The sequence below is a fragment of the Vidua chalybeata genome, chromosome 8 (assembly GCF_026979565.1).
Source record: "Vidua chalybeata isolate OUT-0048 chromosome 8, bVidCha1 merged haplotype, whole genome shotgun sequence".
NCBI lineage: Eukaryota > Metazoa > Chordata > Aves > Passeriformes > Viduidae > Vidua > Vidua chalybeata.
This window is the reverse complement of record NC_071537.1, coordinates 35,555,167-35,573,178: the sequence shown is the minus strand read 5'-3', so window position 1 is coordinate 35,573,178 and position 18,012 is coordinate 35,555,167.

Below are 18,012 nucleotides of genomic sequence, written 5' to 3'. Positions count from 1 at the left end.
TAATGCACATCTATCAAGTTTACATGGCTGTTCCAGCACATGGAAGCTCTTGGGAAGCTTTAATGAAAGTGCTAAGACCACCAAGCAAAATGTTTTCTACTCGATTTTTAGAGTGCACAATCCTTCTGACATTCCCTTTGGAGCCCAGTTGTAGCACAACTGTAAACTGTAACATAAAGAGTATTAAATATGCCAGAATGTCTTTTTCATCTCTCTTGATTGCTATATTTCACAATCTAGGTATGTTACATTCTTGCTAAATCCTTATGGAGTCCATTTATGGATTGTAAGGATATTCTGCTTCCTATGAGGTATTTTCAAGTGTTTGTTAGCTTACAATTGAGTAGTTCTTTCTGTGCAGTAAAATCGACTCCTGGAAACCCTGGTGGCATTTTTTGAAATGAGAAGATTTTAAAGATCTCTGTTCAAAACTATCTTTTGTAAATAATTTGTACTCCTTTAAAAAAAGTATTCATATTACATCATCCAATCATTGTAATTTTTGATACAGAATTTTTTTGATTAATTTTTGTCTGGACAAAAATAATTTTCAGACATGCATATTTTACAGCTCCTCAAAATCTTACCTTGTTTCCCAAGATTTTAAACTTCCTCCTTTTTAATAGTGTCAACATGCCTACTTGCACAGTCAATACTTTTAAGACCAATCAAAACTATAAATACATATATTTGGGGGAAATTTGAGCAGGAGATCAGAGCGTATCTGTGTCTTTGTGGAGATGGACTCAGTGGCTGGAATGAGGTTTTTTCCCATCTCTGTAGGAAGCTGCACATAAGTAGCACAGTCAGAAAAACCCACCAGGAGCTGATGGGCTGATGTTCCAGGATGGTTTTAGCACACTCCTCCCTATCCCCACAGATCAGCCACCTGCGTGCATGAATGACCACTTGTGTAGGAACAAGGGACACTCATTCCTTGCTTAAAAACTTGTTAGGCAAGGGCTTCACTTCTGCAGAAACTGTACAAGGAATGGAGGAGGTAAGTTCTCTAAAGCAGGCTGGTGTTCTAGGTAGGGCTTTTGTACTTTTGTACAATCTGAGAGTACTGTTTCTGCTGAGCAGGCGGGGGGGGGGGGGAATTCCCCAGGTGTTCTGTACCTGTAGGAGGGGAAGAGGTCTGATCTGGTGCCTTGCTTTAGGCCAAGCTGCAGTGCTGTATCTGAGGAATGTATCTGTGCCGTGGAACTGGAAGGTGTCACTTCTCAGAAGGAACCTCTGTGCTGCCAGGGCAGCTGGCTCTGGGAGTGCTTGGTTGCCATCCCCTTGGGCGCAAGGGCAGTAACACCTTGTGAAAGCCCCATGCTAGTCCTGCTGTGGTTTTGTAGCTGTTTTATGAGAGCCAGGGTCCTGTTGCTGTAACATCCTGTGTGGGATCGCATCCAGCTGAGATTTCTGCCTCAGTTGCATTTGCAGAAGACTTTGGCCACAGACCATGGGAGGCAGGGTACTGAGGGGAGGGGGGACCTGACCAGGCCACATTGGGAAGAGTGAGGTCATGGGAAATAGTAGTGTGCTAACAGAACCATCCTATGGTCAAGTTTCTGGTTCTTATTCTCAGCTGGCTCAATGGCTAGCTCAAATAGGGTCGTGTTCGAGTTCACGTTCATGATTAGACCTTTGCCTATACCTGGCTGCGTTTGCCACGCCCATGGATCTTTGGTTCTAGTCTCTGTACTCTGCGGTTTCCATGTTTGTTATTTTCATTATCAAAGTTTTTATTTTCCGGGCTAGACCATTATTCCTGTCCCTTATTTTGCCAGCTCCCTCTGGCCAAGCCGAGCAAGGGGATCACAGCAAACTCTAAGGTGTAATAATCCCAAATTTGGGATTGAGCTATTTACTGGCAGAGGTCCACATTGCTTATTGTGAGCCCTACAAACCCATGGACACCAGTGATATTTCAAAAAAAAAAACAATTCCTGTTGTATTTTGCAGAAAAATTAATTTTGATTGACAATTTTAAGAAGTCACATTCATTTAATTAGAAGTTGTATTCACTCCTTCTACTGTTGTTTTATAAAGATTACTCAGATTTTTTGTGCAGTTTTAATCTTTCTGTTTCCTTGGAAAACTTAAGATGCTGCAAAAAGACAGAACCAATTATCTATCAAGCACTTGCATAATCCTAAAATATACCTCTCTGTAAGTATATAATGATAGTGTGCATTTTAAAATAAATTCTTCTAGCACTAGCAAAGCTGGGGATTTGATAAGTCTCACAGGCCAATTTCAAGGGAGCAGAAAGAGACAATTTGTCACAGTAAAGTGATCTTAGGACCTGCTGTCTTTATTTTCTTAAAATATGAAGTATAACAATTTAATGCTGTAATTTTATGGAGATGTTCCTAACTCAATTCATAGGGATTTAAATACAGTAAAGTAGCAGTATATAATCATTTTTGTGAAAAGAGTTTTGAAGTCAAACCACCTACATTGAAGTAACTACCAGTCCTTGGAAGTTAGAGGAAAATGTTGAGGTAAGTACATGGAAAAATCTTCAGTTATTTTATACATACGAACTCAAAATTCTTGGGGGTTCCCCCCCGCTCCACCTTCGTCTCTACAAAGTGGACTCTGGGTTGCACCTGATTTACACATAAGAGTAAATTAAACACCTAAGAGTTTGGATTGCAGAGGATGATTTTGGCTCCCTGTCAGACTTCTGTACTTGCTTTTTCCAGCCTCATTTGTATGCTTTACTCAAGGACACAAAGCATGGTCTGAGTGGGTTATTGGACAGAATTAATGAACATTGTTGTACTGCTCTTTATGCCTCTTAGACATTGTTCTGCATCTGCTAAGCCAGTAAAAAATAATGCAGGCATTGAATAAATTACACATAAAGATTTTTTAGTAAATATAGTGGTATGGTTAACCTTTTATCTTTGCTGATACAGACTGTGAAAATGGGCAAATTGAATTTAGAGCAAACCTGTGCTCCCCTGTCAGATCCCTGATCTTCCTGAGGCTGCAATTTGGAGGGACACCTGCACCACTCACCTACTGGCACCTGCATAATTCCTTGGCTCTACACCCCCTGCAAGCCTTCCTGACAGTCACATTTTTCTGTGGTTCTTTTCGGTGGCCTTGAAATGAGTCACAGCATGTAAAACCTGGTGTTGGGGGGATTGTGTGTGCTGCCCTCTATTTGTGTGTTCATTTTCATGGATGAAAGAAAAGTGTGTTCTGTAGAAGCAATTTGACCTGAATAGGAAAGTGCAAAGTTTCTACTTATATGTGATTTCTTTTTCCTGCTGTTGCTGTACTCAAGCTAAGATTTTGTCCTAAACATTTAACTCTAATTTCTAGCAAGAAAAGTGACTTCTTATATTCCTGTAGTTCTTCCAGTCCATCTTGCATGCTGACAAGTGAGCCACGACACCCATATATCCTAAGCAATTGGGTTTCCTTTTCCAGTGTAGCACTTCCAACAATTGGATGATGATCATGCCACCCATTGCTTTACAATACGCTGTATTTTCTGTTCCTAAGTATTCAAATTCTTACTAAGTGGTTGTTTAATTGTAATAGCTGGTGTGGAAAACACGATCAGGACCGAGCTGTGCTGTTTTGCCAGCTCCTTGTTATCACCTTAGAAGGGATATTTACAGCAGTGAGCATTAGAGCGTTAACTTTTTTGGAATGATTTAGCATTAATGTATAATATTGTCCAATATCTTTATCTGGTTCAAGTAAGTGAATATCAGTTTCAGTGAAGCTTCTAGATTTTATATTGTAGAAAAATGTCAACAATTACAGTGCAGTGTAATGTCATTGGTTTGACATAATGGTATTGCACTGATGACTCATCTATTACCTGCAGCTACTTAGAGCTAAAAGAGAAAGGACTCATAATGTCTTTTCATTATATAATGAGAGAAAAGGTGAATCTTGTGCCACACTGTTGACTTTCCTCAAAGAAATAGGAGTGCAGAAAGCCAACACAAGATGATGAAGGACAAAATGGTCTGTAGGAGAATAAAAAAAGTTAAAGTAAGCTGAAATTGTCTTTAAACTGAGTGAAATGGAAGAAGATAGTTTGGTGTAAATTTATTTATCTTTTATTTAAAATAACAAAGAAGCTCTCTTTCACTCTCCAATCAGAGCAGCACAACAGTAATATTGCAGTGAGTAGTCTGATATTTATGGCTTTTCTAGTGGGTAAACTATGCACATTCTATTGCTTTTACATAGTCTATTCTATTGCAATTTATGAAGAAAAGAAACTATCTTGGGAACTAGAAATGGATAATTAGTGTCAGTAACAAATGCAATTATCTTTGCAAAATTAGACTATTTGGAGAAGATTGGGGTTTTTAAGTCATGGAATGATTTCAACCAGAAGAGGGCTGCAGAATGTTGATTCCAATCTCATGTTAGTTATGCTTTTCCCGACTTCCCGAAACTATTGATACTAGCTGCAAAATTTAGATACAAACTTTGAACTGTTGCCTTGCAGAGCCATGTCTCCATCTATAAGTGAAATGGGGCTCCCTTTCTGACTAAATGTGGAAAGAAATTTATTGAATTAATCCATGCCAAGACTTTTGTTTAGTTCTTTTCTGTTTTCACATTTTATTGTTCCTGAAAGCTTTTCACCCCCTCTATTACTCTGTTCCAGATACCTGCAACTCCTTTCTATGTGATGTCTTCCACCAAATGCAGATCACCACTGGAAATATTAATTAGCACTGGATGCAGATGGGGCTGACCCGAGGTGCACTTGATTAACCCTTGTAGAGGGTAGGTTTCCTGCTGGGTGTGTGCTGCTGCATTCTTAGGGTGACATTGGTAATGTCCCTTTGCATTTATGAGAACATAATATTGGGGTAACACTGAGGAGCAGGGAGGAGAGGCGTACTTCCGGCTGGGTGCCACAAAACTGAGAATTCCTTCCACAAAGAAAAGTAAGAATGATAGGATGTTATATATTTGTAGTTGCCTTACAGCATTGTGCAAATGCCTGCAACATCAAAATATTCTGGAAAGTTAAGTTTACTTTATTTATTTTGGGGTTGGGGTGGCAAAGTTAGGGCATTAAAGATTCTGAGAAAGTTTCATTTAGCATTTTATGTGGTGCACAGTGGCCTAGAGAAAGACCATCTGGTGACTTAGACAAAACTGATTTAGCCATGTATTCTTCAATTGATTCTTCTTGTGCAGGTGAATAAAGCAAACTAATCAGACCCCGGCCTTCCATGACTGCGTGTCTTTATCCCTGATCCAGCATAGCATTTTAAATATCCCTGTTGAATATCTCTGAAGTTAGAGAAGTTTTATCCTGCTAGAGGTGACCATGTGGCTGACTGCAAGCCTTGCACACTGCTGACAGTCCTAGGATTGTGAAGGGTCTTAGGTTTGAAAACAAAATCTTTGCTTTAGCTACTGTGGAGACAGTTGTGCTCTAAGGGTGAGTCACTGCTTTGGAGGCCAGGCAATGTTTATTATATTATTTCCTCAAGAGTTACCTGGGAGTGTCTGTTTACTCTAGATCAGTGGATTCAGATGAGCTCCTTTATTAGATGATGCCTGGGAATGTGCCCTGCAGTCTGAAATGGATGCTGCTGCTTGGGAAAGCTGCCAGATTGTTTTAAATAGCTAGGACGGAAATAATAAAAATCTTTGGAATGCCCCATGTATTCTAAATATTGTTAAATACTTTTAGTTGCAAAACCGGAAGAGGAAACCAGGAGGGCTTTCGTCTTCATCTAGGTAATTTGCTGATAGGAAAAGTCCTATATGGAATGATCAGTCAGCTCCTGTATGAGCCTGTTGCTTAGCAACCACACAAGTAAACTTTCACTTCTCACTACATTTTCCAGATCTCATTAGATACAACAAATAAAATTAACTTTATCTTCAAAATACAGAAGAAAACCTTGCAGTATAGAAAATGTAGTCTTCCTGTTATGTTATATATTTATATTTACATCTAAGGAACAACAGGTATAGCACAAATGAATGTGTAATCTTCATGCAAACTGCTAGGATAAAGGCAGTTCACATCAGTAAATATTAGCTACTGTTGTTTCCTAAACTAACATCTTCAGATGTAAAAACACTTACTCCTTGTCCTGGCTTCAGCCCAGCCAGCAGATCAGCCCCACGTGACTGCTCATTCGTTCCCTCCCAGTGGGATGGGGACAGAATTGGAGGCATAACAATGAGAAAACTCAGGTGCTGAAATACAGACAGTTTAATAGGTAAAGCAACAGCTGCACATACAGGAAAATGGAACAAGGAATTCATTCCCCACTTCCCATGGACTGGCAGGTGTCTCAATGTCCCCACTTCCTTCTCCTCCCCCAGCTCTGTGTGCTGAGCATGGCCCCACATGGCTGGGCTATCCCATGGGTCAGTTGGGGTCAGCTGGCCTGGCTGTGTCCCCTCCCAGCTCCTTGGAGACCACTTAATGACTAAGCTAGAGAGATTTCTCTAGGTGGTGATAAGAACATTCCTAAATATCATTTTTAAAACCGAGATTTATACAGTGAAGCTTGCACTTTTTTCCCCTGAACTTAAAGAACGAATCTTAGGCTGGTCTGGAAACACCTGCTTCACACAGTAACAGAATGCAATAAATGTTCAGAAAGTATCTAAAAAATACATAGAAATTGTTAGTGTTCTACTCTGAAAGTGTTTGAAGCATTTTGAAGAACAAAATACCGTGCACTCCTATTTCAGGTTTATAAAACTGACACAGAAACAGTGATGCTTGACACACTGTAAGAGGTGATGTCCAAAATCAAACAGGTTTTGCAAGCCAGCATCATCAGATATGGTTAAGGTCAATAGTATGTTTCTATGTAGACAGCTGTTAAATTGGTTGAATTTAACGGGTTGAAATTAATTTGTTTCACTTGGCAATTATATCATGGACAGATACGGCTCATGTTTGGAAAGTCTAGGTTGAAAATCAGATCTTCTCAAAGCAAAGATCCAGTAGTGCTTGACACCTGGTACAACTGGAGAGGCCTAAGGTAAGCTCTTGATGTGTAGCAGAGAGAGGCTGGTGACCTTGAGAGATCCTCAGTGGTGGCCTTGATGATTTCCTCCCCCTTAACAGGGCTATTCCTTTTATTTTCTTAGGGAAGGTAGAGCCACTGTGGCTGTTTGTGCATCTCTTGCGTGGGGAAGATGCTAAGGAGCTACAGCACTTGAGCTAAATTTACAGGTCCTGCATTTTACACTTCAGTGGCTTTAATTTAATCTTAAAATTAGGCAACTCTTTAGAGAACAATTAAATTTTCTGGAATAGTCATTTGCTAAAACATTTACCAACATTTGCACAGGGTACAGTTTACAAGCACTTCCTGCAGGAAATGTTTTTAGGCTATTCTTCAAGTAATTTTCAGGTTGTGCACTCAAAGGGAATTATTTCCTTTATCACCTAGATCCTAGGTCCTGAGATGCTGAATGTAATATTACAAAGGGAAGTGGCTTGAATTGCTGAGACTTAGCAGCTACTTAAACTCAAGTAAGACTGCAATAGCTTGATAACTTTTCTACCTTTTCTTTCACCTTTGTTGTTACTTTCATCCCAGATGGATGGAATCCTGGTGTGACTGGGGGCAGCTGCGGAGTTACTCTGTTGCATGACATGACTGGGCAATGTGCTGCATCTACTGGGATGTTGTGAGTCATGCAGCTGCTCATAAGGAACTTGGTTGAGCTGAGCCTGAACCTGAGGGTGTGTTTGAATCCATGCAGGGAGAAATGTCTGCCCTCTGCTTGCCTCTCTCCTCTGGTCTCCAAGAGACTGAGCCATCAGGCATGGGCTTAAACAGCAGGGAAAACGGGTCATTTGGAGAGCTGCCACACACTGCCAGCCAGTAGTGGCTTGATGAGAGTGATTCCATCTTAAGAAACTGTGGTTTGAGCCACTCTTAATGCTTATCCCTGAGAGGATGTGCTTAATGAGTTTTAAGTGAATCCAGTGGTGATGCGTGATAGAAAAATTTTAATCCTTCCCTTTGCTCAAAACGAATGGCACATACAGCAGACATTCCATTTTGTGTCCGTGGCAGGTTTTCATAGCTCTTGCTGCTCAGATTATTTACTTCTTTTTTACAATAAATACAGGAAAATACAGTAGGTTCTTCTCAGTGAGGCAGACCTGGTGGGGTGTTAGTACTTCTACTGAGCCTTGGGGGTCTGAGTGCAGAGCAGCGGGAAGACAAAAAGCAGAAAAACTAATCACCTAATAACATCTCTGACTCATGGGGACAGAGTCCTGAAAACATCATCCATTCTTTGCAGTTCCTGCATCTTCCTCTTCTTAGCAATCAAATCCAACTATCAGTATTTGGTGTGCTCATGTTTCTATAGATTTAACAGCTTTAATTTATGCAAGCCTTGAGGAAGAACTTCGTTGCATTTGAGTTATTTCTTTCTCCTATTTGTCTGAGACCAATCAGGCAGATAGAACTGTGCTTTTGTTAATTTCCAGCCTAATTTATCTTCTCTATTTTTTATCTTCACCAGTGTCAGTTTATTTCTTTCTTGGCTACAGAGGACTGTGATGAACTTGCAGGGGAAAATCTGAAACCAAAGATGGCATTTAATCAAAATATTTGTACATTGAACTTCATTTCCCTGATTTTATTTATTTCTTTAGATACCTGATATTGGAGATTAAGTGATGGAAGTAAATATTAGTGAAAGGAAATTATCACAGGGAAAGTTCTACTGATTCTCATAGCTCTTGTCTTGAGTTGATTGTATTTCACTAATTTCATTTGAGATCCTATGTGATTGTATAATTATGATATAAGAAGACTTAGCTAAGTGGCATACAATTATCTGCCAGTAAAGCCTCAAAGACAAGGTCACATAGAGTACAATTGTCTTCAAAATTATGTTTCTGGAACTAAGTGTTCTAGCTCCAGAAAAAAAAAAAAAAACAACAAGTAACATTTTAATTTTTGACACCACCTCTAGCAGCTGCAAAGCAGTTCATCAATATGGTTTCTCTAAAGCACTTAAAAAAGCTGTTAATGTTAATTTAGAGTTCATTTTTATTTATGCAGGACAATATTAAAAATTGGCTTTGTGGATATGAAGCTGGGAGTTAAGAAAGCAGTAAACAGTTTTTCAATCATCTACTACATTTGGTAGGGCAGTTTTAAACCTCCTGTTCCTGAAAAACAAAACAATGCTCTGATCATTTTTATGGGATCAATATACATAGCTACTTAGCACAGGTGCCTGTAGTTAGTAATATATTTTCTGTGAGCTTTGCTCTTTCTAGATTGTACCCCAGAATATTTTCTTTTCTTATTTAGTCCTATATGTAATCAGGATAGCCCTAATATTGCTTCTGTGTACAGCCATCCTGTCAATCCCTGTATTAATATGGCTCCTGATATCAAGACCAAGTTTTTATTCATCCCCATTATATAGAAAAGAAGAAATTCCCCCTTAGAACTTCATGACCATTAATGCATTTGGCAAGACAGCCGGTAAAACTGTTAGAGTGTCTGACACATATTTAAATTCTATTCCAAACAGCATAGCAAGATGTGTCTTGTGCCTAAGGCAGCGCCTGGAGCTCATCTGTGTACCCTGGAAAGGGCACTCCCAGCACAGACCTGCCCGGCTGCTCTGGGACAGCCCCTGCACCTGCGCCCCACAGAGACACTGAGCAGCTGCCCCGGTGTGGAGGCAGTGCCCAGGGAGATGCCCTGGGGAGTCATTTAGGGGCTCACACAGAAAGGCTGCCCTGGGCTGCCTTCTCTATCAGCCCCCTTGCCCGTTAAATGAGAGCCTGCTTTACCGCCTGTGCTGAGGGCTTGATCAAGTGTGCTTTTTTATGAGGTGTCTGGAGATCCCTGGATGATTTCTTCCGCTTCACAAAAGATTTGCTGCTGATGCTTCTAGAAAATTAAATAAATTTTAAAAAAATTATAACAGGGGTTTTCGAAATTATAAGCAACATTTGTGCTTGTTTTCTGACACAGAGAAGAGAGTTGTTGCATCTTCTGCCTTCTTGCAGGAGATAATGTATTTTATTTTGATCGAGATTAATTTTGAGAGTATCTTCCTAGATTACCTTGTATATATATTTGTCTTTATATCACTGTGTATGTATGCATATATGTTTATTTTGTGGTTTATAGCATCAACTGTACTAACTCTGGAAGTAGGTGATTTCTAAGGGCTTGTTTTGTTATTAGATTTTTTATTTGATGCTGCTTTATAAACAATCTTTGTCACTGTTCTATAGCAGCAATGTATTCTTTTTCCCTTTGCTTTTTTTGCATCTTCTTTCAAAATCCAACTCGCTTTCAATTCTATATAACTTCAATTCTACTTCTTCCTTTGGGTGCAGTGTTTCTTTAGTATCTGCACTTTGACACTTCCCATGTGAATTTGCACTCATTGTTTCTGCTTCTGCCTTATTTGAAATGAAAGGTAAAGACATGCACCAGAGGTAACTCCAAGTTTTTTGCTGAAACACTGACAATTAAATGCTTTAGATGACTCTTTATTACCAAGTCCTTCACCACAATCAAGAGTGATTATTTCTCTGGTGTGATGGTGCCATTGTGTGTTGCTGACCTGGAGAAATCCATCAGGGCACAAGTGGACATGACCATTTGAAAAAGGTAATGGTTTCTCCTTTAGAGCTTTCTGATTTTTGTTTTTGTTCTTATATTTTTGGCCTTGAGCTTGACTCTGCACTTTACTGAGAAATTGAAATATAATTATGTGTAATTCGTTAATTAAATCAATTGTGCAATGTTTGATTGTTCTAGTTAATAATGGCTTTGAAATAGAAAAAGCCTGTCTTCCTGTAAATAATGAAGAATTCAAGGCAAAGAAGCAACATCTTTTCTATTCTGCACCAGAGCAGTGAATAGGACCTCTTTCCTAATCCTGAACTGGCAGAAATTTTGTGTAGAGATGGAAAAAGTTAGATGGTGGGGATAATTCAGTGCAACTGATTTATTAAAGAAATATGGATATTGATCTAGCACCAATATCCAACTGTGACGGACAAAACCTCTCTAACAGTTTTAAAGTTAGAAAGTGTATGTTCATTGCGGCGCCGGGCAGCGTGCGGGATAGCTCCCAAATACCCACCACACCTTTCCAATGATTACAGAGTCCTTTTATCCACACAAAAATTGAATACCCAAAATACAAATACATATTCATCATTTTGGTACATGCCATTCCTCGCTTCCTATGCTAATCATTTCAAAAGCTATTAAGCATGCATAGTTTGTTCCTTGAAATGGGTCGGTGGTCTCTTTCATGGGGAGGGGTCCCAAAATGAGGAAGTCAATGAAGTCTTCCTCATTCTGACCTTTCTGCCTTTTCAATGCAAATATGACAAATGAACCTTGGTAGAACTCCCATCCCTTGTCTTCAATTGGTTTCAGAACAGAGGAGGCCCACAATTGTCTTATGTTCCTAAAAGCTATTTGTCAGTTTCTATATTCTTCATTATAAACCCAGCTAACTAAACATTGTATTGACAAGCAATCAATTATTAGTTAACTACTAACTCTTAACTTCATCAAGGCCTACTTACAAAATCCCTTTCTTTTAATTAACTCTAGAAAGGCTTATCTCTAACTAAAATCTTAGCTCCTCTAAAATCTCTAAATCTCTTAAAGTTTATGTTTCACAACCATAGCAATGTTTTCCTGAAAAAGGCAAAAACCTCCCATAAAATGGGACCTGGTTTAGCTGTGATTTAGTTCTACAAGCTAGTCTGGTGTAAGGTTTGGGGCATAACCAGCCTTTTCAATATTAACTTTTACCTTTGAAATATGCTGATTGCCTAGAGTTGATGTAGAAAAGTAGAACAATTTGGTCACAACCCCTACCCCTTCCATGCCATCACAAACCCTACAAAACAAGCAATCACCACCTTCTCCCAGCTGTCCAGGCAGTGTAAGACACAATCTGTTGAAAGAGAGAAGGTATCTTCTCTTCTTAATGTCATAGGAGCAGGGTACTGATTTCTTCTGCTTTAAGTTTGTTTCTATGCTATATATGGCCAGCTCTATGTTCAATTATTATTTGCTTTAATTTCTATTAATAAAGACTTCTAAATAACAAGAAAATACTAGTAATAAAGAGTATTGGTTTATTTGTGCTTGTGATCTTTGTGTTCTAACTGGAATTATGTTCCCAGCTTTACTTGTGAGCCCTAGTTTAGGGATACCATATCCCTTTTCCTTATTTGCATAGAAATTGCACTCTAACAAGTAGCAAGGTTTTCACACACTGCATTTTTAAAAGACAGTTTATTTTAAAAATTTAATGCCAATGTGCTTTTTGCCCAGTGCTTATAATGCTGGAAGAAAGGCTTGTCCCTAATGGATCAAAACAAGATTGATTTTACTCAGTGTCCTATTGGCCACAGTGTCTGTAAGTAGGTATGCAAGAAAGACTGAAAGCACAGCAAGCAAGTACCTATTTTCCACCTTCAGCTACATTCATTTCTGTGGCTCTTCCGAGCTGCATGTGATTTCAACCTCTTTGCTAACTCCTAACAGGAGTATTTTCCATAAATGTGAGCCTTTGTAAGCTTCTAGCGTCTACCAACTATTGTCTCAGCATGCAATACATTTTTATGCATGTTGTGCCCAGCCACGACCTCCTTGGTTCTAATCTGTGTCACTGCCTGTTTTCACTAATGTTTTTGGTAGATGCTAAGATCATAATACCCTTGGTTCTATCCCAGCTCCTATTTTTATATGCAATATAAATAGCTCCCACCTTCTGGGCCATACCAGAGTGAATAAAGCATGTGGCTACCTACACAGCAGATGATCTAATTTTCTACTTCATTTGACTACTCAGGTGAAGTGGGTTTGTTGTTCACTTTGTCTACTTACTGTACATCTGATCCCACAGTTGCTTTAATTCCAGATGTATGTTTCCAATTTCTTTCACAGTGAACAATACTGAAAAGAAATGGATCATCTCCCCCGTGGTGGCTCTGTCCTTTGAGTGCTCTTCGTGTCCTGGATGTTAAGTGTCTAATGAGCCTTTGGTGCTTCCAATGAAGAAGGATTTCATTTTAATTTTGGTTCCTTTTAGCTTGGCTGAGTTTTTGCCAGTCTTGGTGTGGTTTTGCATTTGATGTACCATTTAATTTTCATCATTTCAATGCATTTTCAGCTTTTTAAGTCTGTCATCTTGCTTCTAAAAACCCCACGCTGTGCTGATCAGCTACGTTGGTTTCCTGCTTGTTCTCCAGCTCCTTGCCATGGCAGCCTTTACTGGCCCAGTGATTTCAGCAAGCTGCCCTTCAGCAGTCTTCACCACTGTCTCTTAGTATTTAAATCTTTAAAATCTTATTTTTAGCTGCCTTTTAGTGAGTTTCCTAGTTTTTATCTAATCTGCCTTCCTGAAATTAAGTGCCACCAAAGGATTGGTTTTCCTTTTAATTTTTTTTTTTTATTGTTACTCTTGCAGAAGATACTGCTAGCTACTTTGTGGTCAGTTCTGCAGTGATTGTTTCTAGTTCTGTGATTCTGATTGACCAGTCCTGACTTAGGACCAATTACAGTCTTGCCTCCTGCCCATGAGCTCCCAGGGAGCTTCTTCACACCACTGCTGTAGCATCTGAGCAAACGATCTTTGCCCAGTTTGTGAACAGTAACTGAAGCCTCCCTGCTGGCGCTTTGTTCATTACACTTTCTGATCACCCCTGGCGTCCTGTGGTTAGTGTGGGCCCCCTGTTCAGCAGGGGGGTTATATAGGGTAATGCAGCAATCCTCTGTTGCTTCTCTAAGCAAGGCATTGCAAGTCTCATGGATTCTGTGGTACTTGCTGAGATGTTTCCACCCTTACATCTCCTTAGCATAAAATATTGCAGTACAGGTCGTTCATTTGCCCGTCTTCTCTGGTTTTGGGGTTTTGGGTGTCTGGAGGGTTCCCCCCCCCTTTTTTTTTTTTTTTTTTTTTTTATTACTGATAATAAAATGCCTTGCTTACTCTCTCCCTTTCCCCAAATTCCTCATACACTTTGTTTGCCAGTGCCTTCACTTTAGCATTAGACATTGCAGTTCCTCAGATGCATATTTAAGATATGGAGAATCCTTATTAAATTCGACATTTTGTTAAGCAGCTCAAAGCAAGTTCATTTGTTATAAATTGTTTTCATAATACATTGAATATTTTTGTGCGGCTTCTGCATAGACTCAGAATCTGAGTCTATGTCCTCTACAACTCCTAAGCACTTCATAGTTATTGCTCTTTTTTTTTTTTTTTTTTTTTTTTGGACTTCTCTGAATTTTCAGAACACCGTGTTTGATTTAAATTGATCTATGGAAATTTAAAACCTTTGACCAGACCCGATGTCATAGGCTCTAAAATCCATAGACATGTCAAAATTATTGGCAGTTTCTCATTAGTGATTGGCTCTCAGCAGTCAGTGCTGTGCTTTTGGCAGGAAAGGCCACACAAACAGGGATACAGCTGCTTTCTTCAGAGTCTTTCCCCTACTCTGCCCTCTATCCCTCAAGAAATATGTTTATATCTAATATCAAAAGGTACAAAAGAGGTTGATTAATGGTCATGGTAATTTACCAAACACTTTCATGTATTTTATCTGCTGACTTTTAATTCCAGTAGAGGATATATATGGAGAAATCCTCTTATGCTAATCTAGTTTCTTCAGTGCTTTATATCTTGGTACAAATATATCTCAAAGTACAAAATGTAATGATATTTGCCATGAGTAAAATTCCAAAGACAATATACATAGGTGGCACTGGTTGTGGAATGGTTTGTCAAGTTGATTCCTTTCAACACCATCAATGCTACTGTTTCAATGGGATATCTTCAAAATATATTCCCATTTTAAACCTCAACTGTTGTCTTTCAGTTCTTTATAACTGAATGGGATGTCATTTTGTATCAGTGCATTCAGGTTATTGTCTGTAGTAATGGAACTGTCTTTTTTTCAATTTAGCAAAATACCATTAAGAATTAATTTATGACTCAGCTACATTATTGAGTCATAGAGGTATGGAGGAGTTTTACAGTCTGGGTATTCTTTTCAACAAAGTTCTAAAGATAATTTTTAAGCCACAGATACTTTGCTCTTTCATTGCACTGTAATTCATATATATAAATTCGATTCAGGGAATGTGTTTTTACTGGAGGTGCTGAGGCAGCAAAATGTACAATTACCAGTAACAATGTGACACTGTGTGTACTGGATGCAATTTTGCATTTCAGAAGCAGGAAATGGAGAAAAGGATTATTAAAGCAGTATAAGTAAAATCCTACCATCTCTGAGTACAAATGTCAAACCCTGGGAGGTAATTCTGTTTGACTGTAAATTAAAAGTAGGTAACAGAGACCAAAACAAATATATAAGGTCCATATGGTGCAGTGATGGACTATGTTGGAAAGGTTTCATTTGTGAAGGACAAAGTGTTGTTTAGTGATAATGTTACATTTCTTTAAGTGCCTTATTTTGTTTTTTACTTCATCAACACTTAAAGTGGTATCTCCTTCAGGAGTTCCAGCAGGTGTCTCACAGCTGAGGAGGCAAAGCCTCCCTCCCTCTGCACTGCTGCTTTTGGAGAAAGGAGAACTCTTAGCCCCTTTTTCTTCAAAAGCTTTTTTTTTTTTTCTCTTCTGTCTGTTTTGTCTGTCTGTGAAATTACCTCACTCTTCTACTGAGAAGGAAATATTCCCTGGAGTTCTTTATCTATCCTAAAAGATAAATCCATACTTTGTCAATCGCTGTTCTCTTCATTATCTGCCCTGAGACTTACAATTTCATGCATGCGAGATGTGTGTGAAGTGCTGCATAGTGGCAAGAATAGTGCTTTACCCAGACATGTGAACAGCTCCATGGATGTCAGGCAATATCTTACACTATATTTAACTCAAGAGTAATTTATAATGGCAGGATTTCTGCCTAGTACCTACTGGCTCCTAATGCCCAAAAAACTGGGCTGATTTATGTTCAGTACCTGGCCCCATGCTGCTGTTTCAAATCCTTTTTCCTGTGGATTGTGATCTGGATGTTAATTTATCAGAACTGGGATTCACAGGTCGCAGTGTTACAGCCAAGCTAAGAGAGTCTCATAAAGAAGGGTCCATTCATCTTGTGAGACTGCATGTAAATATTGTGTTCTATAGCTTTAGCTAGGTGACTGTATTATCTCATTAATCATTTTATGAGGACTTCTGTGTTGTTGTTGTCTCTTCTCAAGGATAGACAGACATTTACCACTTCCATGATCAATAAATGAGTTATTGGGAAATAGTGCCTATAAACTGAGGTAGCAGCATTGCTGTCTGCTGCTTTTGTTGGCTGCCTTCTGCAAGATCTGCAGGTGGAAAGAAAATGCCAGGGTATAAGAGCTGGCTGAAATCTAACCTGTTGCATTTGAGAAATCTAATTTCAAAAATAAATTGAGTTTGGACTTCATGTCTTACCGGCTCTAAGCAGTGATTTTCTATCCTTTCTCTTAAGCTCTCCAGGTATTGATTTTTTTGCAGCACCGTATTTAACATTTGCTGTGCAGGGTCACCCAGCCCTTCCAGCTGTGGAGCCCTGCCCGGCATTCCCGTCCTGGCATTCCTGCCCTGCAGGGTGTGCAGAAACCAGGCTGTGGGGTGGCAAGGGCCAGTGCCACGGGCAGCACCTTTCTGTGGGCTCCAGCTGTGCTGCTCTGGCCTCTTCTTGCACTGGGGGTTTGCTGAAAGCTGGGGCACACACAGGCTGGCTACTCCCATGTTATCCAAATGGAAAGGAGCTGAGCAAAATACTTCTCTGACCAGCGGCAAGTTTTACTGGAGCTGGTAACTTATGGCAGTTTTTAAACACAGTGTAGCTGCTCCTGCTTCCCTGCATGCAAATAGTCTATCCAAGCAGGGTTTTGTTTTGTTTTGTTTTTTTTTTTTCCCCATCAGTAGTTTGTTTCCTATTCTTAATTTTATTTTTTATCCCTAGAGGAAGCCCTGCTTAGCACCTTTACCCATGCTTTAAATTAACCAAGTGGAAGTTCCTATATGGCAATTTAATTTTCCTCATGTGTGATCTTTTCTTACAGTGCTGTATGGCTGAGCTTAGCCAGATGGATGGGTGTCTTTCACATCACTTGTCTGTCCTTACAAATTTTAAGGAAAACACAAACTCTCAAAATAACATTACAGGTCTCAGAAAACGCTGATGAAATTTTTCTCATAAAAACAATAGAGGAAATCAGAGTTCCAAAATAAATGCCACCCAGAGATCCTTAATATCCTCAAATATGAAAAGAACACTTATACTGACAAAGGAAAAATATTACAATCAAGTTTGAGTAAACTGATATATAACAAATACAGAGAAAAACCTTGGGAAATGTCTGAGAAATAACTGACAACATGTAGTAGATCTTTTTCCTCTAATGCAAGTTTAAAACATTTCTGATATAAATGCTTTTTTCTACTGAAAATTCACTGTTCTGGGACAATGATTTTTGGTAATGGTAGCGGATGTTTAGTGTAGCCTTTCAAAATGGACAATATGTGCTTTATTTGTTGAGTGGAGGAGATATGCTTTGTGCTGCTGCTTTACTTATTTTTTTTTAATATTAAGGAAAGCCTGTATAATATGTGGAATTTAACAGTGATAAAGTTGTCTAGTTGTCTGCATTCTTTATGCTGGGGGACTTTGTTGGTTTGGGGGATTTCTTTTTGTGAGGTTTGTGTTTTTTTCTTCTTCTTTTCATAGCAGTTTATATAAATCAGTTCAGAAGAGTGAGCTGCTGGAGAAGACGCCCCACTTGACTACCCCAGCAGGAGGTTAATTGTGTCCACACAAAATAAAACTTGAAGAATAAATGGCTTGTGTTTGTAGGGCACCCATTTGTGGGCACTAAATGATTCCTACTCTGAAATCAAATCGCTTGGCTGATAACCAAAGCTGAATGAAAAGTATTTCTCTTTTCAGTCATTTCTGGCCACAGAGATGACTCCAGCTTGTACAGCTGCTCAGATCAAGTGGTGCCCTTCAGCTTG